The sequence below is a fragment of the Haliaeetus albicilla genome, chromosome 14 (assembly GCF_947461875.1).
Source record: "Haliaeetus albicilla chromosome 14, bHalAlb1.1, whole genome shotgun sequence".
Taxonomy (NCBI): domain Eukaryota; kingdom Metazoa; phylum Chordata; class Aves; order Accipitriformes; family Accipitridae; genus Haliaeetus; species Haliaeetus albicilla.
In genome coordinates, this window is record NC_091496.1 from 26,171,517 (window position 1) to 26,190,452 (window position 18,936).

Here is an 18,936-nt window from a genome sequence, read left to right on the forward strand (position 1 = left end):
ATGTTTTCCCTAATTTTGCCATTTAACAAAGCAAAACGTCATTTCAAAGCAATGGAGATTCAAAGGAGATTTTTCTTACCTAGAAAATGTCAAAAAACCAGACTTTCAGATTTCCCCTTTCAGCCAAAACTATTAAAAGTTATTTCAACCCAAAGGCTGTTTTTTCAGGGAATGGACTGTTTGTGGAAAAAAGGTCATAAACCACAGATTTACTATTTACTGTGAACTTTTCAAAACTCATTAATTAATTTAGTCTGTGATACAGATTTCTCTGGTAAAGTGAAAATTTAAATTTATATCCTCTATTTGGGTTCGAGTCTGTAGTGACAGCTACTACAAATCTGTAGCAAAATTTGCTGTCCCTGTAAGTACCATGAGCTTCAGCAGGGTTTTCTGTGGGCACAGGGATATTCAGTACAGAATTCTTACTGAAGGACCAAGGCCTGATTTTAAAATTCATGATTCCTCATGTAAGGACCCATGTGTACACATGAAAGTGGCCACAGTGAGTGTTGTCTTTGGAAAGGAACCTGCAGGGTATGGTAGCCAATTGGAAAATCCATAGTTATTTGAAGCAAAATGTACATGCTTACCTTGCAGCTTTATATTATGCTGATCAGTTAAGTCTACAATAGGGAAAGCTAACAGTTTTTTAGGCTTTGATCCTCCCAGTAATTGCATACATGATTAATGTTACACTCCCAAACATGTATTTTGACCCTGGAGGGCCATCCAGAACATCTGCATTAGTTTCAGAATGGTTATGTGTAAGCTTACTTCTGTCTTGGACACTGTTTACCTCTGTTTTTGTACTGGCAGAGTATTTCATGTTTTACAGTATGAGTAATACATGTAATAAGCTAATAAGGGTTCTGATTATACTTCTGTAACTCTTACTCCTTGACATAAAATCTTTCTCCTACTGTGTAAGTAAGATTAATTTGTAATCTTATATGCTTACTTACATCTCCCACAGTGATCAAAGTAGGCTAAACATGTAGAGTCTCAAATAGAATTTGGGTGTAAATTGTAAGAATTAAACGCTTTTGTCCATGCGCTGCTGCCTCCTGTGAATGATACACCTGTATCTAACAGAAAAGATTGCCTTACTTTATTGTTCAGGAAAACACATATGACAAAAAAAAAAAAAGAGGTTTACTAATATCTAATATCAACTGTAAAGATCAGCTTTTATTACTAGTGGCAATAGGAAATCCTAATAATATTTAGTACTGTGTATTGTGCGTGAACTACTGAATTGTTGTCCAAGGAATCTTTATGTATTTGACGTGTACAAATATTAACAATTCCATGAGGTAAGTAAGCAAAAGGTAATTCTTGGGATGACATATGCTTATTTGATGGCATTACAAGGTTATAATGAAGACTGTTAGCAATGTGAAGTGTTACTCAGTGTTAGTAAAGCAGCAGCCCCAGGGAGGAACACAAAGAGTTGCAGAGGCTCTCTAAAGGCACATTGCAAGATGCGATGCACCTCACCCAAGTTTAATCATCTAAAAATTAAGAATTTATTCTAAGATAGTATTCTAAGCTCCTTTTATAGTTGATAGAGAAAGGCAAGCAATTGTGTCTGGTCTTTACTTACAGTATCTTTCAGTATATTCTTCTTTACTATTAATATTTGTAATACTTTGCATAAAAGAATAATAGGAAAACAGATGCCAGGATATTTTTATAAGATATCTGTAAAGCTCTGTAGCATCAAAGGTGATTCTTTGAGAGCAAGAAGACATCCTTAAAATACTCCTTACTCTGTAAGACATACAAAAGGTCATGGACTGAAAAGTGAAACATGGCCTTACAATTGAAATAGTCTACTGGTGTGCTGCAGAGCTGTTTATATCATGTGTCTCAAGTCCACGTCCCTTCCGTGTCATGTAATCGCTGTTAGATAGTTGTATGCTCTTGGATGAAGCTTCTGTGCATTTAACACAGTGTGGAAAAGGGAAATGACAATTGTCTTTAATAGGATTAAATTATACATCTAATCCTTTTTGTTCCAGATGTCAATACATAAAAGTCATATCAGAGATTCAAATGCAGAAGCCCATACATAATTTTAATCCCTCATCCTGTGCTGTAGGTTACAGATCTGGAAATTATAGCATGTAAAAGCTTCTAAAAGTGGCTTCCTTTCTCACTGCTTTTAAATCCAGTACTGTTAATAGTAAACATTTTACTGAGTTATTTTGGAATACCTTGTGTGAGAACTAAATGAATTGCAAATTGTTTATACAAAATGATGGAGGGGGTTCAGCATTTCATGGCAGGTGAAAAGCATGTCACACATATAGACTTTCCATCTGTGGCTGCATACCTAGACAGTGCCAAACTGAAAACTAGGCAGCATGCAACAGCTGAGAAGACAAAGTGTGATGTGCATTTAATTTCACCAAGAGGACTGTCACATGCCACAAAATGCATCAACTCCTACTGCAAAATAAGTATTTTATATGGGTGTGTATATATATATATGCATATATGATACATATACGCATATATATTGCTTGTTTGGATATATTGTATTTCTTCATTATAGAGACAATCTTGTGTGACTGTAACAGCTGTACAATTTAGGTATATGGTACTGTGCATGTTTTGCAGGTGCCAGATGACAAAAATCTATATAAAGTCTGTTAATTTTCTAGTGCACAGAAATCCCTCATTGCATGCAGATTACAAAAAAAGGAGCGAATTGAAATCTATGTATCTATTTGTTTTTTAAACCACCAGTCTCTCAATAAGAAATAATAAAAAGACTGTGCTTTTAAAGAGCCTGAAATGCTTTATGCTTTGCTGCTGCAAATTTAGTCAGCAAAAGCAGCTCAACTCATCTAAAACTCATTTCTGAGTTGTGCTGACATTAATGAAACAAACGACGATACTGGTGAAGAACAACGACAGAAAGAAAAAAGTTTTTTATTTTCAGCTTCATTGAAAATAAAAGACAAACCAGAACATTTGTCAAATGGGAACAATTTGTGATTAGTAGAATTTAAAAGGTCATCAAAATTTGAAATAATCATACTTCAGGTGTTAGTGGATCACAGGTAGGCTACATTTCCTGCAACAGGAGATTTAAAAAATTCTGATTTATTACAGCAAGAGATAAAAAATGTTCTGAAGGTGACAGAGTGCACGGACCCCCAGCCTTTTGGCCAAAATTGGTGCAACGTGGCTGTGATTTATTTTCTGCTCAGATTTCAGATACTATGGCTGTCCAGCGATTTGCCACATTAATAATAGAGTAACAACTGTAAAGTAACTAAGAGGCTTTCTGGAGGTCCCTGCTGTACATGCCTGGCAGATGCTTGCAGCAGATCCTGAAAAGGTAGTCTTTTTGCCCTGTCGGGATCATTTTTCTTTGTTTTCAGGCAGGCAGTCCACACAGATGGGTAGTTCATTTCTCCAGTGAAAGCTGCTGCTGGTGACATGAAGAGTCCTTCACCAGCTGAAGGACCTGAAAAGGAAAAAAGGGCAGAAGGCACTTCATTTTTCAAGAGTAATGCTTGTCTCTTTACTTTGTGCCCAACACTTGGAGAAAAGATGCTGGAAATTTTGTCAGTAAAGTTCCTGACCAGATCACTTCTTCATGGGTAATTGGGAGAGAATAGAGAGGGAGTCCTGAGGAGGAAAAGGAGAGCAAAATGGACTTCAAGGCAAAATAAGCCCGTAGGGGAGAACGGGGAGGGAGAGAGATGGGAAGGATTCCCTGCTGGGGTAGGCAAATGCCCAGATGTGAGTATAAAGAAAGACAGACCGTTCAGAAGTCCAGCTTAATGAGGTCACCTAGAACCTCTTATATTGTAAAGTACATCTGCCAGCTTTCAGAAGAAAAAAGGAAGGAGTTGTGTGCAAATTTGTTGTTGTTATCACAGAATTTATAAAGCCTACTCTTCTTGCTTTGATGATGTAAAATGTATTTCATAGCTTCTCCTAAACCCAATCTGCCTTACCTGGATTAAAAATATGCCCTTCTGATTTTGCATTTATGGCAGTGTAATTAGTGGGGAAGTGTACCTCCCCCTTTTCCTCTTAGTTTCTGCAGGCCTTGGGTAAATATAGTTGTGTTCTCATTTTCTTTTTTTTATGTATCAGGAGGAAACAATACCATGCACCCACTTTGTGAAAAACTGTCATGTAACATTATGTGAAAGATGCTTATCTTCTGACAATCCAAATGAAGTCATTGAAAAAGGACTACCGTCATGAAATAAAAATTCTCACCTAGTTTATCTAATTGGGTATGCAAACTCCATTTTATCAGTAACAAGAATTGTCATCTAATGGTGTTCACACTAGTTGCCCTAAGGATGAAATGGCAATCAGAGACATTGTTCATTCTGTTCAGGCTTCTGAGTTGTCATGCAAATCAGTATACAGATATAGTCAGAGGATGAAACAAATAACCTCAGTGATGAAATGAAACATGAAACTCTCATTTGAACCTTTTGGTGTTGCTTTACTGAGCTTCATTGCCTAAACAACAGTATGCATATTATTACCATAAACATTTGACATTGTCTTGGTTTTGTAATGCTCTGGTAGGGAGTTTGCTGTCACCTGATTGTGTCTTTATATTTAAAGACTTGAGCAATAGTTTTGTCTTCACTGCAGCCATTCTGTAACTATGTCTCTCAGAAAAATTTCCAAACTTACTGTTTAGAATGGGGCAGTTAATATAGGTCTTTAAAGGAAGTTCTCTTGTTGCTTCAGTTGCTGTACATTTTTATACACAGGGTACCTATACATGCATATATGTATAATTTATATATGTATATCTATGATTTAAATACGCATTTACATTTGTATACACAGAAATGTTTCAGAAAGGTCAGGTTTTTATGTTTATCTTCTTCCCATTCCTTTTCCAGGAAGACTTTCACTCCTTAAAAAAAATCTAAACTAAATTTTCGGCTCTTGATGCACATAAAAAAGGAATACTTATAAGTTCCCTTTTTGTAGATGAGAATAGCTAAGCAGATAATGAGGGGTGAAATCTGCAAATATTTATTTAAATGAAACATTGAATTTTCCATGGCAATATTCTAACTCATTTTGTGCTCACTTTGCAAGAATATTCTAGGAAATTAATTTACAGAGAGGCTGCTTAAAATATGTATTGTTACTGAATAGTGGATGATACCAGTGGAAGTCATACTTGGAGTTCTAATATGCAATTATTGAAAATGAACAATAAGCTATTAGTTCTAAGCTCTGCTCTGCCCTGCAGAGAACAAAAAAGAAAATGTGACTGCTGCTTATATGCTAGCCGCAATACTTTACCTGTAATCTCCTGCTCTTCTTTTCCAGTTATAGTCACACATCATCATCATCATCATGAAATGCATAGTCTGTTCCTATAAGCTTTTTATGGATTCGCAACTTAATGCAAAGTCAAAATGGTCTTACAGTATGACCAAACATGGGCAGAAATATATGTAGAATGGGAAATTTATGAAGCCAGACTTTTGGGGCAAGACTTGTATTCACATAGACGATAAAATGCATCAAACAAAAGACCTATTTCTGTTTGTTACTACAGATAATAAAAGACCAAAATCAAATTAATCTTCACTGTCTCCTGTTATTCCGTACTTCTTGTAAACTGCTCACTACACTATTACCAAGTATATTTGCCGACAGAATTTGGCTAATGTTAGTGAATAAATAAATAGTATTATTATGTTATGAATTATTAAACTAATCTTAGCCTTCTACCCAGAGGCGTACCATGTCGTGTGTGTGAGACTCATGCTGTTGATGCTTGCCTCGTGAACGCCCAAACCCAGGCCCACGGGTCTTAGCTGTATGCAGCAGAGAACCATAGTTCCTCAGGTGCTCTGTAGCCGGCATGTCCGCCTGGTTGGGTCACCGATCAGCAAATACAAGTGGCCGTACACCAAAGGATGAGTTGTCATGGGAAGATTTGTGCTCAAAGGGCTCCAGCAAGGAGGCAGGCTATGTAGGTGCAAGGTATATTATGGCCTCTTGCTCACCTTGAGTGACCCCGTGTGCCATTGCCTCTTGCAGCAGAAAGGAAGATGCTTTTTCACAACTGTTCAAAAAGAAAGAAAGGGAGCTATATTCAGCAAATAAATTATTAACTCTGAATTATTCCCTCAGCTCTATGGCACAGTCATTGCTGCCCCAGTTTTCTGTCTTGCATATGAAGCATAAAATATTCCTGTCCTCAAAGCCTTTTCTGATAGAAATTGGCGAGATGGCTGAAGTCAGAATTGGGCCTTATGAGGTAGCATCTTTTGGCAAAGAATATATGATTTTGCGATTTTATTTTTTTCAAGATCTTGTTCTGTTCCTCTTGAATTGAAAGGGAGAGTTGCCCGTGACGTAAAGGCGGGGAAGAATGGCCCTGCGGTTTCTCTGACATGGAAGGATCTACTTAGATGCATACATCAACAGCAAAACATTCACACTTGCTACAGACTTGGTACACTGGTCTCAATAGAAACTTTTAGCCCTTTTAGCTGCTTGCTTACAGGAGTTTGATATAACTCAGCAGTGTGACTTTTCACAGAGGTCAAAGGGCTGAACAGAAACCTGTAAGACACCTACGTCAACCAATGCAGAGATTTTACTGGCTAATACAGTGTAATGCTGAGCCTTGCTTACATAAGTGAGTATTTTTATTGAACTAAGAGTAATTTTACAAAGTAACCCAGATGCTTTCAGGATAAATTAAACTTCATACTGTCTTGACTCATATCACTTGTCCCAGCTCATTCATAGTAGAAATCTGTCAGGGCAAAAAGTACTTTGCTCTTTTATTATATATCTGTTCAACAATAGAGCTCATTATCTCTGTCTTGCAAATACGGAGAATGAAATAAAAAAGGAACATGATCTTCTGAAAATAGGACAGTAAAGCAGGGTCAGAAGTTAGATTTGACTGGGTATCTTCTGAGTCACAAATCAGTTACCCTCTGCTAGACAGTATGTGTTTCCAGAGTGTCTGCTTGTATATCTGTATCTGTACAGATATATCCCTGCATAGGTACCTCTCTGTATAACTCTTTTTAGAAGTGAAACAGGTGTTTTTCTAAATGAACATTACCAGATCTGAGTTGGTATGTAGATTCAGTAATATTCTGTTATTGAGAACTATATTAACACTGTTCGATAGTGGTTAGGAGCACAGAGATCAGAGAATAAAGTAGATGTATGAAATATTTTGGAGGAAAAGCTGTTTGGTTATGCAGACACCTAAACACATATATCTGCCTGGATAAATGCATTTTGTATTGAACTTTTTCAGTATAACAGGGGAAAACCTCACTTTATTAACAAAAAGCTTTGGCTGAAAATGTAGTCAAAATGTCAATCTATTAGGGTAGTTAAAAATCCATCCGCCACAGAAATTTTCTGAAATTTATTAATTCTGAGGAACACAAGAATATTAAGACACTGCCAAGAACTAAGTCACAGAGTACATATTTTTAATTCAGCTATGGAGTAAGATGTTTTGACTGGATGTTTTCCTGTGTAAGACTTAGTATTCAGTAATTACTAAAAGAAAAAGAACATTTTACTTTGGGAATTTCTTTCGTGTTTCTATGAACATAAAATCTTAGTCTAGAATTGTAACTAACTTGCAATGATTATTTCTCTTCTCTATAAATTTAAATAGTAACATAAATATTTAATATAATTTAATAAAATAGTTTAATGTAAATATAAATTTGTATTTTACATTTATAAGATAGGGTTTGGAAGTCTGCAATATGCTGATGCTGATGGTTAATTATAATCACCATTTTGTTTGACTAGGAAAGTATATATGGGATGATCTACCTGCAAAAGCATCTTAAATCAGCTGGTCAATGGATGCTCTGTGCAGAGACACATATTATACCATACTGATAACTGATACTAGACCTGAGCAAAACAGTCATCTGTCAGACAGCCTTGGCTCCGAATGCTTCCTGAGCAATTCAGAAGATGAGGGAAATGGTTCCAAATCTTCATTCCCCATACTGACGTCTTCCACTCCCGTGGCAAAGCAGATGGAGGTACCAGCTACACCACGTGCTGAGGAGCGAGCCTGTTCCCTTGGTGCAGTCTGTGCAAGTCTGATCAGATGCCGTTCTTCTGGAGGTCAGGAGATGGAAAATGACAGAGAAGCAGAAATTTCCCGTTGACTGGAACTTCCTCAGTGAATTAGCATGGAGAACAACCAATTTAAATCAGATGCCATAGATATGTAAGCTGCTAAAGGTCAGTATATACCCAAATTTAGCCTTGATACTGATCCCCTTATGTCCTTCCTGCTGGCTCCTATGGTCATCCCACAGCCTATTTGGAAAGTCATTCAACCTAAATGCTCTCTATTACACGAGGTGCAAAGCAGGTTTGAACTTGGCTCTTGGCAAATATGTTATTAAATTCTCAGGAAAAATGCCACTGCATAGCCAAGTATCACTATACCTTTTTAAGATCCTTTTTTAAGCTTTTTGTGTATTCATTCTTCTGCTATTATCCTATTTCTCTTTATCTGGATTTCACTGACTTTTTTTTTGTCATTTCAAGCAAGCCAGAAGCAGAACAAGAAGAAAATTCACTCAAGGCTCAGGCTTGAACTCATTTTGCAGTTAGGGATTTCTTGCAAGGATTTTGGATTTATCCAGCTTGACACTAAACACGTAAATGTCTCTAGCCCTATTTCTTCCTAGTAGTGTGACAAACAAAAATCCTCCCCCAAAATAAAAACTGAGGTATTCAAGGTTGCTGCTATGTTTTCCCACAACTCTGCTCTGTGACTTACCTTTTGGCCAGCAGAAGCCTCTTTTTTTCTCTGTGAGTTTAATATCCTTTGTAAGTGAAGGGCCTCAATGGGTTTAGTTGCCTCAATTAGTTCCCAGGTAGCCAATGGTCTCTTGAGCTATTCCTGTACCCTCTCTGGGCATTAAGCTCCCCAAATATGTGACATGACCTGGAAGTTACCAAAGGCCTCTTCACTAGCTGTGGGTTAAATACTACCCAAAGGTTTAGATTAAGGTTCTGAAATAACCTAAAGAGTACAGTTGCATAATCCAGAAGAGAAGACTTATTTGCTAAGTTTTTTATGCTGGTTTTCTTGTTTGTAAAAAACTTATTTGGGGACCAATTGTCTTCCAGGATAAACTGACCTTACAGGAATCAAACGGAGATCAATAACTGAGACAAGAATTGGCTCTTATTCTCCTGTTTGAATATATTCCTGTTGGTGAGTATGTGACTTTGCAGGATTTTTTGATAGTGCTTTAGTACAGATAAGTCCTTTGACTAATGACGGAGGGGGACTTATTGGTTATGGATAGTGTTAGGGTGTATTTTCCTAATGCAGTGAGCAAAAGCAAATTCAGACATGATCTGACCGACCAGTCTAGAAAGTGTGTAGATGAATGCTTGGTGAAATGGGGAAAATATTACCCCTGCACGTTGTGAAGCAGATCTGTAGAAGCTACTGCAAATGGAGCAGTTCCTAGGAGATATAGCTCTGTTATCTGTGTTTAGGGAATGCCAGTAAATGTCAGCAGTCTCTCTCCCAAAGAGATCTGAGTGAGAGTCAATTTTCCCACCCCCAAAGTTGTAATTTTTTTGGAAATGAAGCAATAAAATAAAATTATGATCTTGCAGCAACTTGTAAGGCATTTTTTTAGAGATTTGCAAGCTTTATCCTCCTTCCTTGTTCTACCCATGTTATATACCCATGGTCAAGTCATTTGTTTGCATGTGGAAGAGTCTGGCCCTCAGTTCTGACTCAAGTCAGGAATTTGAATCTGAATGTTCTGACAACCTGGGGCTGCTGCAGTTGTTAACTGCAAATTCTAACTATTGAATTAGATCGGCTGTTGAATCAGATCGGCTTTTGAATCCTCCTTTTCCCTGAGCACTGTAACCAGAAACCTCTAAAGTCAGTCTTTAGTCATCCCGGCCAAATGAGAGTTACCCAAAGTGCAATGCTCCAACAGAAAGTCTTGTCAAGTAATGATAGCCCCACTATTACAGACCCACCTTGTCTTAAGCAGATCCCACATAAAGCCTGGATGAATTTCTCACTTGAGGTACTTTTCAGTGCAAAGCTACTAAGCTTCAGTCATGTTCTTTTCAACATTCATACATTCTCCTATTCCACTTATGCGTACAGAGATGCACAGGGGATTTGTGTATTATAAATGCATGAGAAAACACTCCCCTTCTTAGCCCAGATTCCCTTTTCCTGGGGGTCAGCTTTGGAAGTTCCTTTTCCTTCCAAAGTATTCTTTCACAGAGGCATCGATCTGCATTTGGAATAATGCAGGTTTGGATAGAAAGTGACAGGCCGCAACTGAAAGTTTACAGATAAGGTAATTCTCATTCTGAAAAAGGAAAAATAAGAGACAATAAAAAAGTAGAAACTATAGAGCAGCTATAGGCTATGTAATAGTTATAGAGCAGCAACAGTCAATACATAGAGGGCTCCGATGCACCAGTTTTCTAGTCTCTTTATGATGTCACAAAGATTTAAGATACTAACTAAGCCGCCATAAAGTAATTTTGAAGTCATGTATTTCCTGGCAGCTAATGACTGGACATTGGATCTGAAACCCCGTGAAAGGGCTTGTCGTTTTACATGTCCTGTCATTAGCTGCCAAAAAAAGGTTAAAACTGTATTTTAAATCACAGATATCTAAAAATATAGAGGAAAGTAATTACTCTTAAATATTTTGCCTTTATTACCAAATTAAAATTGTGTTCTTCCATTCAAAGCTCTGGCCTGCATCATTGCCTTTGTTTCTTATTATATTACTCTGTGGAAGAAGCAGGCATCATGCTTCTGTCAGTGAAATTCTCTGAACCAGTACCCCCAAGATTTTAATAGCATCTGATTTACTGCATTTAGTGATCCTCTGCAGGAACAAATGGATGAAGTGCTTTATAGTTTTAACTTAGCTCCTCTTCTCTCTGCCTTTAAAGCTCTAATCCCTTTTTATCTAGGGACACAGACCAACAAACCAACCACAGTTCAGAAGAGATTTTTCCAGACAAATGAAATCTCTCAGAACTGTTTAAACCAAGACCTTAAATGAAGATGATTTTGTACTGTGAAGCAGAGGGCCAAATCCCTAGCACATGGAAAGCAGCATACTACCACTGACTTCATTCAAAATCAGTAGAATGCTCCTCATTTGTGTTAAATGAGGGTCTGACCCAAGGCTTTCTGTGGAGAACTGTTGGTCTTCCTGTGCACATTTAAGTTTTGAAGAGTTTCTCTGGAGTGTTTCCTGATAAAGCTAGTGATATTTCCAATGCAATGTTTTCTAGTAGCAGCTGTATTCGTAAACAAGTAAAATCAGCCAAGAACCAATCTGTGGTGGCAAGATGCACACAGTTTTCTCCCTTCACTCAGAGGCTTCATGCACCCAACCTGTTGGGAATAGTCCCTTGCCCAGACTGTTCCATGAATGCTGCTTGGGCACCGTGTAGGACTGTCCTGGTTGGCAGAAGTCTAAGCTTGTTTAGGGACCATGCTAAGAATTCAATAGTATGAGTGGCTGCATAGAAGAGCTTTTGTCTGTGACCTGTTTAGGAGTTGCTTCTAGATCAGGTGCATTTTATTGTTGTGTAGGAATTCAGTTTAATTGGTGAAGTGATTTTTTAGCCTTAAAATTGATACTTGTGCAAACTGGGTCCCATTGATTTCAGAATCATTCCAGAAGTTTGGTGTCTCTTGCACTGAACTGCTTTGAAGGTTGAGCTACTTAAAGTTACATTAAATTAATGATTCTGATAAATAAGTTCTGTACTGTCTTCTGATAAAAGTTTTTTTTCTGGAAAATCAAGAAGATCCTATAGGCACTACACAAACTGAGTTTATAAGTCTTCTTAAAGTCTTTGTTGCTCACTATGTATTCCCACTGTTATGTTAACAATGCAGCCCCTCAGTTAACCTGATAGTTATAGTCAAAGTTCTGTGCAAAAATGGTGAGCCTTGATCTGTATACTGAAAACCAGAGTGAGAAATCAAATCAGGAAAAATAGTATGCTTTGCAAATATCAGTTGTCGTTTCTATATGGCCTGAATATCTGCAGTTTCTGTAAACGCTGAAAATTATGTATCAGGAGAAATGATCAGCCACAACAAATGTATGTATTTCAATCCAGAACGCAAAAAAACACACAAACATTGTTAGGTTATGCTGCATAGTAGTTGTTCTTCATGTTAAATATCTCACAGTTCTGTACAAGACCCTGAATTTACTTGCTCAGGGCAGACTACTAAACAAGTTGCTAGATTCTATTTTTCTGAAATAATTGCTTTTAGGACATGGTGCTGTAATAAAATGTGCTGTCCTTCCACAGGCATGCAATCAACTACATATAGGTAACTGCAATCCAACCCATGTGGCAGCAGGTCTGTCAGAAATTTACTCTCTTTAATGCAAACCTTTACAGCAAAGCTGAGTGCATTTTTGGTTTTGTATGTTTGCTTGTTTTATTTTGTTGTTGTTTTCCTTTAGCTGAATACATCTCAGTTGCTGGTAGTTTCATTATTAGCTGGCTAATACTGAAATTGTTGCTTTCATTAAGTCAGTGTGGAGCTTGACTCCCACTGTTCTTTCAACTTCCATTAGCAACTATTTAATTGAAGCTCTTCATACAGTGTCTGTTACTCTGACTGGGATGTGCTCAGTTTTTGAAAGAAAATTGCAGCTGTTGCATTTGGGCCATTTTCATCTGTAGCAGAAGGTCACCTACGAGTTATGAGTGAAGTAGTGACACCTGAGGTCTTGTGGTCTTTTATTTATTTATTTATTTATTTATGTAGAAAAATCCAGTTCAGTATGGCAAGAGCTACAGCTACAAATAATGGGGCTTTTCTAACTTCTCTGCCATACTAGTCTCAAATTTAGATCCTGAGCACATAACCACCCTATATGTTAATGTTATAATGTTTCCCAAGGTGCTGAAAGTCTTCTACTTCTGCAGTAAAATTCCCTGAACCAATCAATTCTTGATAGTGGGGAGTAGATCAATGTTTCTCTTATACTGGTACCCACCAGGAGTCATAATCTAGGGACCTCTTTTAGCTTTTCTGCACAGCCTGACCCGGCAATTATTTACTGCATGCTGAGCAGAGTATGCTCTGCATACAGCATAGCCAAAAAAGGCTGGTGAGAGCACTCACTATGGGTGCAGATGATATAAGTCCAGTTCTTTTTCACCCTTCCCCTTACCTTGACAGCGTTTGAATGCATCTTTTCCAAGAGAGTGATTTAACCATGAGACTCTCTTTGGGTCTGCCTCTCAGTTTTCTTAAATCTATTTCACTTGTACAACAAACCTTTTATCTGAGGCAGGAATACTTCTTTCACCTGTCTAAGCTCTAAAACCTAGAGTCAATCTCTTGTCTGACTATGTTTTAAGAATTCATTCAAGGAGAAACATTTTCCACCGGGCAAGGAAGGCATATATCTATACTGTTTGCTTTTGGGTGGGTAGAGATACCAGCTTAGATTTATCTGACCAACAAGGGATTTGAATGCATCTCAGGTGAAAAGGAGCTACTGGATTACTCAGTTATTGGATAAAGGGAGGAGAATGCAATGCCACAAAGGACCTCTGAGAAATGGCTGGCTTATATGTGTTTTTAGAATTTTGTCATTGCTTGTTTGTGAATCCTGAGCGGCTGCTCTCTTCAGTCCTTATTAATGCAATAAGAATATAGTGATCACCCGTAAAACACCATGAATGAAAGGGAAAGAGGTTCTTAGCTTACTGATAGCTGCTGTGTGTGAGCACTGCTCTAAAAGCATTAAGAGATGTATCGGTGGCTAATGTAGATGGAGAGTGCATTTAATACTGTCAAAGCAGACAGGGATACCAATTGTCCCATATATTTTCTTGTGAATGCCTCAGCACCCCTATGTTAGAATCATTGGGAGATTACTTCATGTTTTTATTAAGTAGGCATTATATAAGTAACTTTTCCCAAATAAATGTCTATTTTAATGGATTTGGGGATATCACAAATGCATTAACACTAAAATAAGACAGATATTATTGTACTTTTGCTTGACTCTTGCTAAATCTTTGATTTACTTCCTAGGTTACCTGCTCCTTGCCTACTCATATGGTAAGTGTAGTCTTTTGGAAAAATTAAGGAGTTGTATCCGATAATCCATTACAGTCTCTGCACCTCACACTGCATTAGAAGAAAAGTCAATAATGTAATGATGAGACCTATTTAACCTTTGATAATATTTCTTCATTGGAGCAGTATCTTCCAAACTTGGTTAGGACTGTTACAAGAGGGAGTTTTCCAAGGCCTGCTGGGACTTATTGTCTTGAGAATACTTTGATCTCTGATACCAGAATTACACAAATGTCCAATGTAATTTCTCTGAGCCCATATAGTATTTTACCTGATCTTCACAGCTGTCTTGCTTTGAATGAATATTGTCCTGAATTGGTTTGGGGTTTGTTTCTTTTTTTTTTTTTTCCTGGCAATACTGCAGCAGTTGCCCCATGTTAGTTTTAAATGTATGATATAGTCTGTTCAGTTCAACATTGAATACTACTGTATGTTTTTTCCTGCACATTTTGTCCCTTGGAATGTGAAATCATCATGTGATATACACTGATGACAGCAATGTTATCCCCAGATTCTCTGGGCAGCCTCTATGTTGTTAGGAAAGTACCTATTTTATGATACTTCCATCAGTCCTCCTCTCTGCTGTCCATAGTTTCCAGCTGTTGCTTGTTATCATGCTCCTTCTTCCACAGCTCTACTGTTCTCTCTTGTGAAGAGATATTGTTCTCCCTGTCCCTACTTGTGCACTATTTTTGTATTATGAGACTGCTGCTGTTGCTATTTCAGTTCTGTTTGGCTCATCTTCTGTGTATTGAGGCCACCCGATACAGGACTTCTGCTTTGGGAATGGTAAGTAACATTGCCTGCGCTTGAATCGGAGTGACAGTGTCTCTTCCCAGAAGCAGGCTCCTTTTATACGTGTGACTATTCTTTCTCTTATTAGTTCTCTTTTGAAGTCCACATATCTGCAGCATTCAGCAAACCTATCAACTGCTGTCATGAAAGCTTCATTCTTTACCTTTATTCCTAGCATTTTATTATAACAAGTGATCCTGTCTGAAACTGTTTCTTGAAGCAAGTCACAAAGAATAATAGACTACTCCAGCTTCTGAGACATGCTTTCCTGTCACTGTAAACTTAGACACAGTAACTAGGAAGGAGCCTTAAAAAATAGTTTGATAATAGTTTGTTTCTTAATTAAAATCGATCTCAGTTAGCAGCTTGCCACTGCCAGTTGTTCTACTTGAATTGGTTTTCCTGACCCAATAATGAGAATCTGCCCCCTAGAAAGTTTGTCTAAGTTATTACCTTTTTGTAATTCATCTAATAACATATAATATAATATAATATAATATAATATAATATTAACTAAGACAGGAAATTGTGACATTTATTGCACAAAACTGTTTTCACTGAATGAAATATATTAAAATCCAGGAGGGAAGCTAACTTGTTCTGACACCACCACACAAGAGAACAGCACATTATATAGCCCTGATGTATGTAATCATATTATCTTATTTAAATCTGGATTATTAACATTCTTTGCATTTTTATAAGCTTCAGAAGATAACCAGCTTATGCTGGTATAGAACATTGTATCTGGAGGAAAATTGCTCTCCTGTGAAATGGCAAAACTGATTAATAACCAGTATTGTAGCTTCTGAAAACAACCACACTATGTAGTTAACTATTTTACCCATACCCAAAAAAGGTAGTGATACATATTGAAGAGTAGTTATGTAGTTGAAAAATAAGTTTAAGGAAAAATGACTTTTAATCTAAAATTTATTTTTAAGAAAAAAATTGTCAAAGTTATCATCGGGGTCTTTTAAGAAAAATGGAAAAGGAAAGATTAAAATGTTTATTTTTTAAAGATTTTGGTGAATGGTATATATCAAAGCATTTTTTTGAAAAAATGTTAACAAATGCATTTTTCACAAACAATTATTCTTCTAGGTTTGTTTCCTGCTTCTGAATTAAAAAATAGAACCAAACCCATAATGAGATTTTTCAGAAATTACTTTTCCCAGAATGATATTTTTGAATAGACCTAACACTCAAAATTTTAAATAAATGTCTCCTTTTGCAAGCAACACTAGTCCAACCCAGTACCTACTGCACTTGAAGGCAGTATATGACTCATAGAGTCATACAATAATTTAAGATGGGAGGGATCTCTGAAGGTCATCGAGTCAAATCTTCCTCGAAGTGCAACTAACTTCGAAGTTAGATTAGTTTTTACAGGATACAGCTTTTCCAGAAAGACTTTATACAGGATCTACACATCTGTGATTATATGCCTAAGTGAGCTTTTTACATGTACGTTGGGGCTCAAAATATGACTTACCACCAGGAAGGAATGTGAAGTTAGCTCTCACAGTTTGGGATGGCTTCCTGTGTCTTCTCCAGTTGTGAAAGAGCTTTCAGTTTGAATCTCTGAAAAGAAAGTTTTGCTGTTCAGTATCCAAATAAACACTCATTTAAGTCCATTTCACATTCCTAAAAATACTAATTTTTTTTTTCCTTGGGTTCAGTTATGAAGCTTGCTGCACACGTATGGATGAAAATCATAAATACAAGGATGTCCTTTACATGTTGTGCGAATACTTCATTTTGTCAGATTCTGCATGTGAGCATGATGAAGAAGGGAGAAGGGAAGAAGTAAGAGCTGTTGACCAACTTCTTTGCCATTCATGAGGGTTGAATGAGAAGTAGGAGTATGGAGTCAGGGTTGAGTGACTGTCAGGAGCACTGGCACAAAAGAGTGGAGGGAGTACAATCTGGTTCAGACCTTTGCGGTGAGAAATTGGTACTACGCAGTCTTACTCTGAGTGACTCCTGTGGGTGCACTACTCCCCCAGCAATCAACGTTTGTATGCACTCTTATGACTCAAGCCCCCTCAAAATATTCACAGGAAATTTATGTATATACATATATATAAACAAATGTGCTCTTGAACGTACCCTACAGAAAGATGGAAGACTTTAACAGTGTCATACTCTGTGTCTTAATTAGATATTCTCTTTTGAATTTCATCTAAAGATGCAAAAGCAGGTCCCAGAGCATGTCCTATTCATGCTGCAGTTCCTCAACTCATGTTTCTAAAAGCCTCTAATACCACTTGATTTGTCAGTTGATATACATATGACTGAGGATTTAGTTTGAGGCTCTGAGAACCTGCACATTAGCACATGTCCAAAACTGCCTTTATACACATAAGGATTGTTTTTTATCATTTCAGAACTTTTTAAAATTAACAAATATATACATAACTGTAGAGATATTTTGTGAAATGACATGGAAAAGCAGTTACAACAAAAAGGATAAAAAATCTACACACTTAGGCTGCCTTATTTAGTTTGTCAAAAACACTTGAACTGTTGAGTGAATCTAATGGAATTCAATGAATCTGCAAGTACATTTTCAGCCCATTAAAAATGACTGTTAATTCAAGGTTACTTCATAAAACTGAATCATGAGCAAAGATTATTTGGTGAAGATGAAAAAGGCAAAGAAATAAAACAAACAAGCAAATAGGTATTAACAACTTAGAAATTAGAACAAAGGAAAAATGTTAACAGAGATTTGTGCCAATAAAAAGTATTTTTTTTTCTTACAGGGTCTTTCTTTGACTGTCATTGGCCTATCTCTCTGTTCACTATGTAGAAAAATTATCTATTGACTTCAACAGCAGTAGTTCAATTCATGCAGGCAACCATTTCCACTTGAAAAAATCATAAATATAATTCATGAGTGTTTTCTTAGACAAATGGAATTGCAAAGCTATTCCTTTCTCCATATATTTTTCACCCAAATTCAATTTTAAAGTATTATTTTGAGCAAGCATTAAAATATGAATAAATTTAGTAACTCATAAGCTTTTGTGGTTATGTTTTCTTTTACATATATTCTTATGAAAGAAACATTTGTCTTGTTAATTTTTCTTCATTTCTTGCCTTCAGTTGGCATGTGAAGCACGAGAAGCTTATAAGATTACATTTATCTACTCAGTAAGAAAGGTTATTTATCAAGTATAGAATTACTGAAAACATAAAGGAATTAGTCTCTTTCTCCCCTTTGTTTTCTGTGCCTGTTGTTTCTGTTCCAATTCTCTAGCTAGAACTGAGTTGCTGTCTAGACAACTGTAATTCCATCTTTCTTTTACACAGGTAGTAAGATTAACTATTGATTTGGCCTACCCACAAAACTCCAAAATATAAATGCAAACTGTGTTTGCCAAAAGGAAATGGTGCCAGATTAAGCTCATCTCTTTTAATGTTAAACTAGATAATTTTCAAGATAAAGCAAATAGAGTAAGTTTATTGTAAGTTTACATACTCTACTTACTGTATAGCAAGTCTATTACATGGCAATTCTACTGGAATTTATATGCTTACACTTCAGTAAGTAATCTGAAATGGTACCACTTGGAAACCTTTTAGTTTAGCAGCAGAATGTAAATAGTAATGGAGGAATGGTAAAATGATCACGTACTGGCTAAAGAGTGCACACAAAGAGAGCAAGCTAGAGGGAGACTGCCAGTGGAAGTTTCTGGTACTGGTCATAGGAAAAATGTCAGTTAATATTTCCGTTTGTTACCTTGGAAAAATAAGTAGAAGTACAAAATTCACTGATAACAATTATATTGAGAAGACATTATCAATAGATAGAATGCCATATCCAGGGGAAAAAAAAAAAAAAAAAAAGGGGTAGCCATAATAAAAATGTTTTCAAATATAACAGCATAAAATTCATGGGACTATATGCATAATGAAATCAATCAACAAGCTTTCTGTTACAAGGAAAAAAACTCATTTTCATATAACCAAGCAGCAAC

The 18,936-nt window shown here is 36.7% G+C and overlaps 1 long non-coding RNA gene across 5 annotated transcripts in view; it reads left to right on the top strand.

Annotated features, from left to right (window-relative positions):
- The window catches only part of LOC138688983 (uncharacterized), a 31,810-nt gene extending 13,128 nt beyond the window's left edge, over positions 1–18,682 (top strand). The window contains exons 2-7 of one of the 5 annotated variants that reach the window (XR_011327789.1): positions 3,222–3,352; positions 7,810–8,256; positions 9,157–9,244; positions 12,364–12,415; positions 14,111–14,137; positions 14,882–18,682. This is a non-coding gene — a long non-coding RNA (uncharacterized lncRNA). Of the gene's footprint in view, positions 1–3,221; positions 3,353–6,359; positions 6,659–7,809; positions 8,257–9,156; positions 9,245–12,363; positions 12,416–14,110 lie in introns of all 5 variants that reach the window. The other 4 variants (XR_011327788.1, XR_011327786.1, XR_011327785.1 and 1 more) reach the window with 4 other exon arrangements.
- The last annotated feature ends 254 nt before the right edge of the window (positions 18,683–18,936 follow it).